At 34.8% G+C, this 16,306-nt stretch overlaps 1 non-coding gene across 1 annotated transcript; it reads right to left on the bottom strand.

Moving 5' to 3' along the window:
- Positions 1 to 10,148: 10,148 nt before the first annotated feature.
- Positions 10,149 to 10,255, bottom strand: LOC125492117 (small nucleolar RNA R71). Its single transcript, XR_007268563.2, has one exon. It is a non-coding gene; the product is annotated as a small nucleolar RNA R71 (small nucleolar RNA).
- Positions 10,256 to 16,306: the final 6,051 nt, after the last annotated feature.

Genomic DNA, 16,306 nt, shown 5'->3' with positions numbered 1-16,306 from the left:
CTAACTGAAACACTAACAAAGCACCAACTAAAACAAAACAAAATCCAACTGAAAGAAAACAATACCTAACTGAAAAATATCAATACCCAATTGAAAAAATTCAAAGCCCAACTGAAAATTGTATAATACCTACACTACCTGGTTCTGGCCAAGGCCCCACCACCAAATGAAGGATTTACCAAGTCAATTGTCAACGGAGAAAAGCATGCTTTGCTTTTCAGATGGAAGCTTTTCCAATATTACTTCCACATCTTCCTCAAACCCAACGGCAAGCATTTGGTCGGCTTCATCAAGAACCAAAAATTCAACTTCCCCCAGTTTGAGGTTGTTACTGTTCACCAAATCTATGATTCTACCAGGAGTTCCGACCACCACATCAATTCCACGGGAAACGAACATAAGAAGACCGCCATTGTTACTACTTGTTTCCAAGAGAACGTATTGTCCGACGGCGGAGGAAGAAGGAGCAGCGGCTCCGTTCTCGCGACTTCCTTCGACAGAAACATATTGAGTCAGACGACCTGACCCAATACTTTCACTTAAAAAAATATTCATGGTCCATTAAGGACTATAACAAGAAGTTTATTTGTGCACGGAAGAAGTATTAAGTTGTTACTCATTATCACTAGTGCAACCTCAACCATACCCTTGCTTGTCCCTCCCGCCCTATACAAAAACCACAAGTGTATGATAAGATCTTGTCAGCATCAACTCACCAAAAGCATTGTCACTGTTTATGTTGTGTCGAGCTATCAAGCTTAATACTTCTTCCGTTTCTAAATAAGTGCAACATTTGCATAGTATTTACTATTCACAGTTTAAACTTTAATTAGTTTTGGTGATTTACATTTTAGGAAAAACATAGTCATGTGGGATCTTGTTAGATTCGTTTGAATGTGAATTTTTTTAATATCAACTTTTTATAATTTTTACTTATTGATAATTGAAGATATTAATGATTAAAATAATGCATTGGCAAACGTGAAAACAAGAAGTGTTGCACTTATTTAGAAACGGAGGAAGTATATTTTAACTATTGATATCTTTAGATATGTAATAGTAAGAATTATAATAAAAGACATTTTGAAGATATATGATGAACCAGAAAATTTCTATAAGTCTAAGGTACACCCCTTTGATTATACTATTTCACACTAGAAGCATGATGTTCATTGTCGGTCATTGAAAAGTCAACCTCTTATAATCTAAGTTACAAATGTGAAGTCATTCAAAAAAATGTACAAAAGCTTATTTTGGAAGGATATCTTCACAAGAAGTCTAACTTTAGGTGATCTTCTTACAATAAATATAACTATAGATTATTTTGGATGATCTTGTGTGCTCTTTTAAATGACTAATGACTTGTTTAATAGTGTGGTTTTCTCAAACTTTTTCATTCTTTCTCTCTCGTCCTCTTGTCTTCTCTAGCTAGAGTTTGATAAACCTTTTAAATTGATATTTGAGGTAACATAATCACTTTTTAGAAGTATTCATATATTCAAAAATTATTGAAAAAGACAGTTTAATTTTTTAACATAAAAGTAAACCTAGTTATTAAATTGAATTTAAAAGTAGACGGTCTTTTACAAGACAAATTTTCATATATATAGCCGTGTTATTATTATATAATCATCTATTGTTATAGTTATTATGAGAAAATCGATAAGTGAGATGATTATGAGAAAAGCGGATCTTTTTGTTTGTAATTTAAATTTAAATGTTTCTTCTAAAACCATTCACAAGTCACAAGCAATATTGTAACTTGACCCAATTTTAATCAACTTGATTTGAAATAAACCTATATAAATTTTTGTTGAACTAGAGACGAGGTAAGTTAATCTGGACCCAAATCAAAGTTAACCCAATTGAAGCTTTTGACCTAAAGTTTTGCTATTACTAAATTGATTGTATTTTTTTTAATAAGACTAATTGATTGTATATGTAGATTTGAATGTGCCTCAAATAACAGAGCATTCATCACCCTATTATTTTTTGGAATCAAACTATATCTGATTCTCTTTTTTCACCTATATTATTAGCATCTTTTAATTAAAATAATAAATAGACGGAGTATCATACAAATAACAAAATTATTAATTTTTAGAATATTAAACGTTTTTGGAACTAATTATAAATTTATGTTATTTTCTATTTATTTTATTTTATGGAAGGACGATTGACATATCTCGCGAAAGACTTGTTCATGTACCATAAAGTTATGTAATTTGGTGGGCTATGCAATACCGTCAATACGCAAGGCAAAAAAGGGTCAAAAGGGTGATAAAAGTCAACAAACTCATGAAAAAAAACAAAGACTATATTAATTTATAAGGTCGCAACTTGCAATGATGATAAGGTCCTCCTACCCTGCAACAAGACGAAAAATATTAATATCTTCAAGACTCCAACCCACATGATTGTTTTATCGCACTATGATATTATTCAATCACTTACAATATTAAGCTTTCATTGGTATTTAGTTCACTTACAATATTAAGCTTTCATTGGTATTTAATTGTTATTGGAGTCCTTTGGAGACTCCAACAAAGAGTCACTATCAAATTAAAGTTAAACTGGTATTAAATCAGAGTCAAATTGGTAATAAGTTAGCTTGATCCTAAGAAAAATTTGGTATCAACTTGACTTTAAACATCAAAAGGTGTATTATTTTTCATACTTGATTGTTTAAAAAAAAAATGTAGTCACGTGATTATTGTTGTGGAGTATGATTCTCACAATCTTTATCCACTTGATTTCTTCAATTTTACAAGGAATTTCAATCGTTATATACTCGACTCATAGCAAAGTATTTTTTTTAAATTTGAGCCAGATCAAATCAAGATAAAGTGGTAAAAATTAAAGTTCAAAGACAATACTAAATATTTGAACATAGGATTAAATTTTTTTTATTCTTGTTCTTTTGTGGAGGAGGCTCAACCTAGCTAATATTTTGGTTGCTTAAAACTTGTATACTTTGGGTCTAGGCCTCTTCTGGCGGGAAAGACGAATAGATAGAAATCTAATCATGTAATTGCAATTTGACATTGTTGGACCATTTTATATTTTGTCTTGTAAATAGCAAGTTGGGCTGTGAGTTGACAACACATGGCGCTTTTGTTCTCCTTCAAAGTTCTTCCCCCTAAAACAAAAAAGACATCTCATGAGTACTATAATACATCTCAAAAATATATCTCAAACTGATTAATAACGTGAAATTTCATCCCCTTTCAATTTCACTTTTGTTAGAAGTAGATTTTAGGCCGTTATATATTTATATGTAATTATCTTGAAAGTATATATTACGACCAATTTAATATTTTAGGAACAATATTAGTTTTTATTAAAACCAACTTCATCTATGAAAGAATATTGATAGGTTATCTTTTCTTTACCTTAGAGAAATAAATTCCAGAACTAATAAGTCATGATAATTCATTTAAGTCCATATAAGTTCAAATATGTTTTAATATCTTATAAAATTAATTTCAATGGTTTCGTTTAGGTCATATATGTCTAGTTAACTACATAAGAGTTCAGTTCAAATAAATCTAAAAGAATTCAGGTGAAGAGAAAGCATCCTTAATATATTGTCCGCAAGTCAAAATATTGTATTTTTTTTACAATAGTCAAAATATCGTATTTATCTTAGAAAAGGATAAATTATATATATCTTCTTACTCCGATATAGGCAAATTTATATATAGAACGATTTACAATGATTTATTAGAAGGCTAGTTAATTTCTTAATTAACAAGTTCACTCCCTTACTATTCTTTAATAATTTATACTAACTGGCGGCTCATAGTTTGGCAAATCAATTTCAGCGTTCTATGTAATTTGTTTTAGTTGTTAGATATAGCAAGTGTCAATAAAAAAAACTTTATAGTAACTCTGTCACATTTATGATTTAAACCTAGTTGCTCTGACCATTAAGTCTCTACTAATGTGATTGGGGGACTAAAGTCACCACTCAATTTTTTTTTTTTTTTTAAGGTAAAAATAAGAAGGCGTCCTAATCGGACCGAAACCTCGGACAGGTCAATCCGGCCCGGGTTTATAAGTAAGATCCCTTAAGAGTAGGGGGAATGGCAAGGGAAAATCACCACCCCCAAAGTGCCTGTAATCCCACAACTTCAAAGTTGTGAGATACAAACCAAATCACTAGACCAAATACTACTTATTACTAAAGTCACCACTCACCAAGTCACCACTTGAATAAGTTTAATAAATTGTTACTTGTTAGTTAGGGGACTACACTACATAATCCAAAAACGTGACCTTGAAACTTTGAAGTACAGGTTGTGAAAATTTGCTTTTTATGAGCTACCTACTTTGTATTACTAATATTTTTATGTTCATATATCTTGCAATTGACTAATGTATCCACAAGAACCACAAAAAAATGCAGAAGTTTGCGTCTAAAAGTCAACTCAGTTCAGTGTATAACAATTTTTTTATATCATTATCTGAACAACTAGGTATACGTACTAGCATTTCATTTTCATAAGAGCCACGCACAAAAGTCAATCATGCATTTATTTTTGACTAAAATTTCTTCCTTCTCATTATATGTGAGTTAGGATATTTGGGACCAAATTTCACATATGATCTTGATTTGTCCCTTTTTAAGCTTTAATAAGTTTACTACATAGACTGGTATCCTCAGTCCTCACCACAAGAAGAAATTGCATGTTCCTTCAATTTTTCAATTCTCAACTACTAGGGTACATGTGTGCATGCACCAAGTTACAAGTGTTTGATTGCCAACATATTGAAATACAAAATTTGGAAGGAAAAAAACAACTCAATTTGGCATCATTAATCACTATAGCATAATTTATAAATAATGAAGAGTTTGTTTTGTATTGCATTTTGTCAATTAGGTTGATTTTAGGGTTGTTCCTTTGACATGAAAGAAACTAATAAAATATGTTTCTTGATTTTTTTTTAGTTTTTTAGTCAAAATTAAACTTGACTACAATTGATTTTATTCAATTATACTAGTTGTCTACTACCCAATTTGTCAAACTATTAAGGCTCTAATTTCTTTGCCTAATACAATCATTTTTATTGTGTTTATAAAAAAAAATTATAGTAACAATTCACATGTAAATAATTTTGCTTTAGAGAGCAATAAATAAAACAAGTAATATAAACAAAATATGATTTCAAGTCTTGACTATCACCCTCATAAGAATTTACTAACATTATTAGAATGACATCCACGTACAGTCACATATACTAATGTTAGGTCATGCTTAACACACTAGCCACTGCACATAATCATATACAAGAAGAACGGTAAAAAGAAATCACGCCTTCAATAATATCAATATACAACTAATTTTGATAAAGTACAATCATGAAACAACTATATATTACTATGTAGTCATTTAAAATCAAATCCACTATTTTCAATTTCAGAGTTTTAGTTTTTATTGTTGGGATAAATCATATCAACTTTTACTATTAGAATAACTGATAAGGCATATTAGATAACCTAATAAGTATTTGTTAACGTTTATCTCACAATGAAGGACATACTGATGATACTATACAGCAAATGAAAAAGATGCACTACGTACCTTCTTTTTCCTTTTCTAATTTATGCATCTATATATAATATTTGGATTATGCTATATGCAGCTTTTAGAGTTGCATATAAGACATAAATACACTACTCAAAATGGAAATAAGTTGTGAATTTATGGAATTTTTTTTACATCAACCGATGTAATAAATGATCAATGAATGTAACTTATTCAATTATTTAACTTCTTATATACAGCCCTTAGCATTGCTAAGGGATGTATATAGCTTATTCCATAATATTTTGATTTACGAAACTAATGCTTCTTGAAGTTGAAGTGTAACGAAAGTTGAAAGTTCAACATATTGATCTTGATATTGAAAGTACTATTCTTAATATTGTTTTTGCAACTGGCACACATGTTTAGCGAAACTAGAGTACTACACTATTACTAGTGTATTTAGCTATGTATGAGTATCAATTAATTAATAGTAGTAGTAGTATTTGCAACATTAAAAATGTTGGTGACCTAGAAGTTCGGTGAGAGTCAACCAATTAAGGAATCAACCAAGGACCATCTATTTGACCTGAGTTCAACAAGTACATAAATACGTGCAGATTCCGCAGGTAGATTAGATTTTTAAAAAAAATTATTTGTCCCAATTGATCTAAAAATCATAATCTGTATTCTAAAGATATTATATCTCCGTTATTTTATGTGAGCGTTTTTAAGGAAAGTGTTTCGCTTATTATTTGTCCCAATTGATCTAAAAATCATAATCCGCATTTTAAACAATACTATCTCTGTTATTTTATGTGAGCGTTTTTTAAAGAAAGTGTTTCGCTTATTTTAAAATGAATGAAGCATGTAAATTGTGTTAAGTTATCTCTAGCTTATCATAAGTTCATAACACACTCACAATTAAGCGTCAAGTATCCAATACATTTGTATGCTTAATTGCCTGCCAAAAAGAATAAACAGCACTTAAATGAAATAGCACCAAAACTTCTCCTAACTCTTCTTTCGTGGCCAATAAAGCAACAAAAGAGTAGTGTGCAATTGTAATTGCTTGAATTTTATTTATTGATCTGTCAAAGGGTTTTCTACTTTTCTTTCTATCTACTTTCTCCTCTTTTTCCATTCAGGTCATTTACTTTTTAATATTTTAACCCACTCTTTTGTTTCTTACTCTCACTTTTCAATTTATCTCTCCACCTTTTCAATGTCTCTCTCATACTTTTCTACTTCCTTCTTCGTTCTCCCCCAAAATGAAGTGAGTAAATTAAAAAAAGAAATGTAAAGAGTATACACTATTTACATATAACATAATTCATAAAAAATGTCACTCCTAAATTAACAAATGTAGAAAAGGTAAGATTGAATTGAGCATCACCATCTCTACAACTAGATTTGAGTTAATTTCTTTTTTGACGGGAGATTTGAGTTAATTTCGAATTTAATCCAATGGCACAAACGAAGGCTAGCTAGCTCAGCCGCCAGCCAGACAGCCATACAACGCACACCACGTTGGCTTGGCTCACACATGGAAATGGTTCCAATCAAGAGTTAACACTTAAGAGACACTCATGGGACGCCTACACTTGGTTGACATGCATAGCCGACATCTAATTTGTCTTTAATTGCCCGACAAAAATTTCTCCTAAATTAATGCGTTAAGTTTGGCACCAAAAGCCGTAAATTTTGTGGAACATCTTATGGATTTTTTTGTTTGAGATTTTATGATTGCTTTGTTAATCCTAACTTTAGGATTTATGGACCAACGGATGATACTCCTTTTATTTCTTTCTAGAGAGGCTACAAAAAGAAGGGATATTACCTACTATTAATAGAAATTAATGTTACTCCCTTCGTCCCATAATATAGTGTTTACATTCCTTTTTTGGTGTCCCAAAAATATTGTGCCTATTTTCTTTTTTGTCAATTTATTTGGACTAAATTATCCTTAATTTCTACACAAATTTTCAAAAATACCCCTACTTTTCTCTCAAAACATGTGACCCCATTTATTGTTTTACACCATTCCAAGGAACATTTATTACCTTTTGATTTTATTTAAAGAAAAAAGAAAATAAATAACTAGTTTCAATACAAAAGTATCAAAAAAGCACTTTATTAAATTTTTTTTTTTTGGAAATCCTACCACTCATTCCATTATCCTTAATTCCCGAAAAATGAGAAGTAAGCACTATATTATGGGACGGAGGGAGTAATAATATATGATGAAATTCACTCACCATCAATAATAAAATTATTTTACCGACTAGATAGACGTAGTTATGTTTGAAAGAATTTTTAATTTTTCATTTATGATATTGAATTTTAAGATTATGTTTTCTAATATAAGCAATTAATATATTTTTCAAAATGTATAAATTTATTATAAATTTAAGACAATCAAACGTCAGTATTTTTTTTAAGGCTATAAGTCATGGTTTTAGACGTCCCCGAGACCTGTGTACCGAATGTCGTGGGATGCATGTAGGTGATGAGTCATATTAATATAGGCATTTCATGATGCATTTAGGTTGCATTTTAGGATCATTTAGTTGCATTATTAGTCCATAATTGCACATAGTACTTAAGTTGAGAGATATTACTCTTGTGTGTGTTTTCGGTGTTTTTGATAGTTTTCAGGTATTGAGAACACAATTGGAGTATTATTGGATAAGCTTAAGCATGAGAAGCATCTAGGAAGGAGCTAAGTCAAATGAGAAGTCCAAAGGGCATCTTCAAGTCGGATTGCAACTCAAACATAGCGGAAACGTATTAAAAGAAGTATGGAAATTGAGTCATGTGCACTCTTTTGATCATAACTTATTATCCAGAGATCGGAATTCGTGATTCCAGTGGGGTTGGAAACTAGACTTGAAGAGCTTTCCAACGGTATATTACACGCCCCGATACGACTTCTAGTTTGGGAGATATGGTCTTTGCAAGTTGACGCTGTTTTGCAGCCCGAAAATCCGCGGCCGCGGATTATTCCGGGTTTCCTAGTCGAATAAGGCTTTATCTTTTGACGAATTGACTCTATTTTTCTAGTTGTTTTAGGAAATAGAAAGGTATAAAGACTCAAGGGAAATATTTATTTCCTATCTTATTTTCTATTTTGTTTTGCCCGTCATTAATTCATTAAAGATTATTTTTCTTTTTCTCTCAATTATTGAAGAACCCTAGTTTTGCTTTTTCTCCATTTACATTGAATTTTCAATAGAAGCTTTGATTTTTGCAAGATTGGTTCTACAATTGGTATTATTTCTCTTCTCTTCTTATTCCTATTCAATCCTTTATATTAATTCATGTTTGCTTATTTAATTTGAATATGTTTTCCCCAATTATGATTGAGTAGTCTATTTCTAGGGTTTAGGGGGATCCATGATCAATTAGGAAGGGATGTTTAATTAAAGTATTGATTTTTATTGATGCATGTTGATTCCTATTGAATGTTTTTATGTCTATTCAATCCAATTTGGCCAGATTTGATTGTTATAGTGTTGCAATATTAGGTTATGCGCCGAGAGGTATAAACTTGATATTAAGGCTAGTTTCAATAGGTAGAATTGGTGTTAATAAATTGCGAGAGCCTGTTAATATCGTTCTATGCTTGATTTAGACTTGAGAGAGCGAATCAATCTGTTTAACTGCATTATTAATTGTTGATTTTAGTGTTTCATCCCGAAATATTGATCATTGGTGAACCTATGCCCTAGACTTTTTATTATTGATAATTCTTGATATAGTTATAGTTTAGTTTAGTATAATTATCACAAACACTCGTTCCTATACTCTAGATTTGACTGACAATTAGGAAAAGAACACTGTTTCTCTGTGGATTCGACCCTACTTCCCTGACTACTATTTGTTAGAGGACTTAGGATTACTTTTGATAAGGTGATACGACTTTAGCCTGTCAAAATTTGGCGCCGTTGCCGGGGAAACGGTTTTGTTCCATTTTCTTTAATTGTTTTAGAGTCTAGATTATATACTCTCGTCTCAGAGAACACTTGTTCTTTGGGACAAAATCTCTTAATTGTTTGTTCTTTAGTTCTTCTATGCGCAGGAGTTTGAGTTCAGATTGCCTACAATTTGATCCTGAAATCGAAAGATCCTTTCATAGACAGAAGAACTTTTCCAGACAGTTGCGAGATAATCCAAGGGAAGATAATCCTTTGGATTCTGACTCTGATTCTACCAGCATTGTCTCTATTCCCACCAGAATCAGAGATGGCTCAGAGGCTTACTGACTTTTCCCAACCCTCTTTGGCTGAACTTCCCAAGAGCAATCAAATGCCTGAAATCGAAGCTGTAAATTTCGAGATCAAACCTGCATTGCTAAACATGATCGAAAGAAAACAATTTGGTGGTGGACCTAATGAAGACCCCAATCTTCATTATCAAGATTTCTGCCAATATTGCTCTACCATTAAGCAGCAGGGAGTGACACAAGATCAGATTCGGGAGATTCTTTTCCCATTTTCACTTCGAGACAAGGCAAAGATGTGGTACAATGGGATTAATCGAGCCACTCTTGGGATCACTGATTGGAATACCTTGGCTCTAGCTTTCTACAGAAAGTACTACCCTCCAGAGAAGACTGCTAGGTTGCGTAGTCAGATTACAAACTTCACCCAAGGGACTGATGAGTCTTTACATGAGGCATGGGAAAGATTTAAAGATCTTCAGAGAGAATGTCCCCATCATGGTCTACAAAAATGGTTCCTAGTTCAGGATTCTACAATGGTTTGGGGAACAACTCGAGACTTATCCTTGACTCTGCAGCAAATGGGAGATTCATGAAACTGAAATTGATGCTGCACATGATTTGATCGAGGAGATGGCTATCCACAACTCTCAATATGGTAATCCTCGAGGACTAGCTAACAAGGGTGGAAAGCATGAGATAGATTCTATATCCTATTAGCTGCACAGATGAATGCAATCAGCAATAAACTTGACAATATGCACTCTCCTCTCCTGCAAGTGTTGCTGCTTTGGGTACTACTCCGGATTTGTGTGATAATTGTGGCATAGTTGGACATTGGGCACAAGAGTGTCGGAGTTCTCTCGAACAAGTTAATGCTTTTCAAACATATCAGCCGAACAACCCATACTCCAACACATACAATCCAGGTTGAGAAATCATCCTAACTTGTCTTACAAGAGCACTAATGTCCTGAATCCTCCTGCACCACAACCACAAGCACAACAATTGAACCAAGTACTACCAACACCTCCCAACACCCTCCTGGTTTCTCTAGACCACCTTTCAATCCATCTCAACAAGCACCTCCTGCCGATCCAATGATGGTTGAGATGAGAAACATGATGCTACAAATGCAAAAGGATCGACAAGCTGACAAGGCACAAATTGAGTCCATTCTTGCTCACAATAAGATGTTGGAGAATCAGTTGGCACAATTGGCTACTTCGAACTCTACTCGACAACAAGGTGCTCTTCCAGCACAACCTGTTCAGCCTACAGATTCGGCAAATGCCATCACTCTCCGAAGTGGTTCTCACTACAATGGACCACCCATGCCTATTGATGATACTTTGAGTGTGAAAAATGATGAGGAACAGGTCCCAGCTGAAGCTAAAAATGACAAGGAGAACTCTAGCAAGCCACTGAACATGAAGAGACCAATGAAGCCAAAAAGCCTGCTATTGAGTTCCTCCTATCAAACTTCCTTTCCCCAATCGTCACCTCAAGAGTAAGCTGGACAAGCAATTTGGTAAGTTTTTGGAAGTCGTCAAGAATCTTCAGGTAACAGTTCCTTTCACGGAATTAATTACTCAAGTGCCTGCTTATGCTAAATTTATGAAAGATATCTTGACTAGGAAAAGGGCTTTTAACGAGGTGGAGACAGTTGCTTTTACTGAAGAATGTAGTGCCATTTTACAAAATAAATCTCCACCAAAATTAAAAGACCCTGGTAGTTTCTCTATACCTTGTCACATTGGTAGTTTGTTCATTGATAAAGCTTTATGTGATTTGGGGGCTAGTGTGAGTGTTATGCCATTGTCTGTTTCCTCAAATTGAATATGGGAAGTTTGAAAGTTACCAATATTACTCTACAAATGGCTGACCGTTCTGTTAAATACCCTAGGTATTTTAGAGGATGTACCTGTTAGAGTAGGTAAATTTTTTATTCCCGTGGACTTTGTTGTACTTGATATGGAGGAAGATAGGCAAATTCCAATCATTTTGGGTCGGCCATTCCTTCACACTGCAGGTGCCGTCATTGATGTGAAAAATGGTAAGCTTACACTATCTGTTGGAGATGATGAGGTCACTTTTAATCTAAGCACTGCTTTGAAAAGTCCTATGCTAGAGGAAAAGTGTTGGAGTATTGATGTGGTTGATGTAATTTGCCATGATAACATGCCCCAAGCTCTCTATAGAGACCCCTTAGAGGCGGTACTTTGTCTTGAGTCCTCCACAGGTGATGGCAGTATATGGAGCAATGAGGTAGCTGCTATTGAGAAGATGCTCGAAAGTGAAGAATTCGACCTTGATGGATGCCAACATGTAAAGAGGTTCGATCAATCTGTGTGTAATGTAGAGGTAAACGGTCGTGCGGGACCTGCATAAACCAGCGCTATTCGGGAGGCAACCCGAATCTCTAACTCTTTTTTTTTTTTTTTCTTTTCTTTTTACTCTTCATTTCTCTAAACAAAAGAAAAGAACAAAAATATTTGCATATTGAATTTACTTGAATTCAATTTATTTTTATTTTTGTGTTTTTGAATTCACTGGAATTCGTTTCTTTTTTTTTTTAGTTTAGTTAGTTTCTTTTCGTAGTTTCTTTTAGTTTTTGAATTCACTTGAATTCAAGCTTCATTTTTTATTAGACTAACCATGCTAACAAGTGTTGTTTAGTGGTTTTGGTGTATAATTTTTGACTATAGGTGAAAGCACAAGCTCCAACATGCGCCCGCGGGAATTTGGCTCCACTATCACCCTTTTTCCTCCAGCCCGCGGGGTAAAACACGCGCCCGCGGCCAGCCACGACCCCTCCTCACCAATGTTCTGCCAGCCCGCGGGGTAAAACCCGCGCCCGCGGGGTACAGCCCGCGCCCCCACCCGAAATCCCGCGCCCGCAGACCCCAACACCCCTCACAGCCCACCCCTCCTGTCCGCCCGCGGGATATACCCCGCGCCCGCGGGTTTTCGATCTCCCCTACCCCCATCGCGACCCAACACAAAACCTACATAAAAAAAAAAAAAAACCAACCAACCACCAACCCCACACCCTCAAACCCTCTCCCCACCCTCTTTCCCCCACACTTGCCCGCACCAGCCCCGACGACTGGCGGGCGTCCGACCACCCCGACCACGCCGGCGACCCTAAAACCCTTCAACACCCCTCTCACCACACTCAACCCCACTACCTTCACGCCACTACACCACCCGACCCGTCTCTCATCGACGGCCTCCTAACCGGGCGACCGACCGGTTTCCGCCCGCCGGCGACGAGCCACCCCCGGCCACCCCCCACAAAGCCACCTTCCCCCTTCTTCCACTCACATAATTTTCAAACCCTAACTTTTCTCATTGAATTGGGGTTTCTTCTTGGATGTGCTTTGCAATTTCAATTGGGAATCTTGGACACATATTTGGATTTTCTCAATCAAGTCTCCTACATCAATTAATCGTGTACTTCACGTGGTAGATTCTCTCGAGCAGGCATCAAATTAGTCTAAGTTCGCGTTTGTGAAGCAGTATGACATGATTTTTGAGTATTTTGACTCTTCTCCCCAATTCATTGGGTAGTAAGCATCTTTTCTCACTTATAATTGTTGTTAATGTTCCTCTCGCATTTTTGCTTGGATTATTTTGTTCCCATCTCGCTGAGAATCTTACACATTGACTGAATTGTTAGTTCATCGGATTGTCAGGATTTGTGTGTGGTTTTTGTGGTGGATTGCGGTGTTTGTGGCAGACTTTGGTGTTGGATGATTGTCGGGGTTGGTTCTGATTCTTTTTCTAAACTAGTTTATGCAGTGAGGACACTGCAAATTTTAGCTTGGGGGAGGAATATTCTATCTTTTATGGCTTTTTAGTGTAGATTTCATTGCTTTCATAGGATGTTGCACGGTTTGTACTGCTTATTAGGAGTGGGAGTTTACGTGTAACCAAAAAAATGTACTGTTTTCTTAGTTGCATCATAGTTGCATTTTAGATAGCTCATTTCATTATAGTTTTCATCTATGGGGCTATTGTTGGCACACCTTCGAGAATTTTGTGGATATCTCTACTACAGCTCTACAGCTTTGTTGTACAGTGGTTTCATGATTCTTCATAGCATAATTGTGATATGATTGATTGGATGTGGTAAGACTATTTGATCTCTCTGGCTGGTTTTAACTTTACTGTGTAGACAAAATTGACCCATGTGAGCTTCTGTGCCTAATAAACTGACGAATCTGTGTCAGTTATGTTCTTTCATGAGTGATTAGTTCCTCAGTTGATGTATTGATCTTGATTTTGACCTGGTACTCCTTGATACTTGATTGTGTACACTATTTGATATGATTGAGGCGTTCATTTCATGATTTTAGCTCCAGAGTTCTATTTGTTCACATATTTCCCGTCTCTAGCCCCGCTGAGCTTTCTTGACCCTTGCTTGCTACTTACACCCATATTACAACCCTTAACCTCATTTGATTATTATCTCAAGCCTAGCTTGGGGGAGCAAGTGTTAGTTTTGGTCATACTGTATTACATGGATGTAGTTAATGCATGGTTATGTTGAAGGAAAGTGTTATTAATGAGCTTTATCATCGAATTTGAATGTGGTGCAAAGAGATTTTGGCAATATGAAAAAGAGTGAAGAAAAAGAAATGAAAGAACAAAGAAAGTGAACATATTTTGAAAGAAAAGTGAAAAGGTTATATATGGGTTACTATGCATGAAAGATATTGTGGTGATATTGTGGTAATGATGGTGTTATATGAAATTGTGATGAATGCCTTGTTAGGCCGTTTTACATTGATATTTGCTCCCCTTCTTGGCTTTTCCACCACATTTCCCAAAATATGATCCATACCCTTAACCCTAGCCTCATTACAACCCTTGAAAGTCCTCTTGATCTTTGTGTGTTACATTTTTCGTGTTGAAAGTGAGTCAAAAGGTCAAAGTTAAAGAGTATTGCTTCTTCTGAGTTGATATATATAGGTTGAGATCTTGAGTGTCATTGATTTTCGCCCTAAACACAAGAGAGTATTATTCACATACCTATAGTGAGGTCTGTCAAGTGTTGTTAAGTCCAGCTTGGGGGAAAGGGTCTGTGGTAAGATTGTTGAGTTGATTGGTCACATGACGTGCTATGCGGCTTTGTTTCATTGATACTCGATGCTTGGTTCATGTAGGATTGATATCTCTCGTGTTTTGGATTGTGTGCTTGACCCTGTTTTAGTCCCATATTGTAGGTTATCATTTTCTTCCCGTGTCTATTGTTTGATTGCTTGAGGACAAGCAACAGTTTAGCTTGGGGGAGTTTGATGAGTCATATTAATATAGGCATTTCATGATGCATTTAGGTTGCATTTTAGGATCATTTAGTTGCATTTTAGTCCATAATTGCAATAGTTACTTAAGTTGAGAAGATATTACTCTTGTGTGGTTTTCGGTGTTTTTGATAGTTTTCAGGTATTGAGAACACAATTGGAGTATTATTGGATAAGCTTAAGCATGAGAAGCATCTAGGAAGGAGCTAAGTCAAATGAGAAGTCCAAAGGGCATCTTCAAGTCGGATTGCAACTCAAACATAGCGGAAACGTATTAAAAGAAGTATGGAAATTGAGTCATGTGCACTCTTTTGATCATAACTTATTATCCAGAGATCGGAATTCGTGATTCCAGTGGGGTTGGAAACTAGACTTGAAGAGCTTTCCAACGGTATATTACACGCCCCGATACGACTTCTAGTTTGGGAGATATGGTCTTTGCAAGTTGACGCTGTTTTGCAGCCCGAAAATCCGCGGCCGCGGATTATTCCGGGTTTCCTAGTCGAATAAGGCTTTATCTTTTGACGAATTAGACTCTATTTTTCTAGTTGTTTTAGGAAATAGAAAGGTATAAAGACTCAAGGGAATATTATTATTTCCTATCTTATTTTCTATTTTGCTTTTTCCGTCATTAATTCATTAAAGATTATTTTTCTTTTTCTCTCAATTATTGAAGAACCCTAGTTTTGCTTTTTCTCCATTTACATTGAATTTTCAATAGAAGCTTTGATTTTTGCAAGATTGGTTCTACAATTGGTATTATTTCTCTTCTCTTCTTATTCCTATTCAATCCTTTAGTATTAATTCATGTTTGCTTATTTATATTTGAATATGTTTTCCCCAATTATGATTGAGTAGTCTATTTCTAGGGTTTAGGGGGATCCATGATCAATTAGGAAGGGATGTTTAATTAAAGTATTGATTTTTATTGATGCATGTTGATTCCTATTGAATGTTTTTATGTCTATTCAATCCAATTTGGCCAGATTTGATTGTTATAGTGTTGCAATATTAGGTTATGCGCCGAGAGGTATAAACTTGATATTAAGGCTAGTTTCAATAGGTAGAATTGGTGTTAATAAATTGCGAGAGCCTGTTAATATCGTTCTATGCTTGATTTAGACTTGAGAGAGCGAATCAATCTGTTTAACTGCATTATTAATTGTTGATTTTAGTGTTTCATCCCGAAATATTGATCATTGGTGAACCTATGCCCTAGACTTTTTATTATTGATAATTCTTGATAT

The sequence above is a fragment of the Beta vulgaris genome, chromosome 7, assembly GCF_026745355.1.
Source record: "Beta vulgaris subsp. vulgaris cultivar EL10 chromosome 7, EL10.2, whole genome shotgun sequence".
NCBI classification, from domain to species: domain Eukaryota; kingdom Viridiplantae; phylum Streptophyta; class Magnoliopsida; order Caryophyllales; family Amaranthaceae; genus Beta; species Beta vulgaris.
Note: the sequence above shows the minus strand (reverse complement) of the source record. Positions and strands in the feature narration are given on the sequence as shown.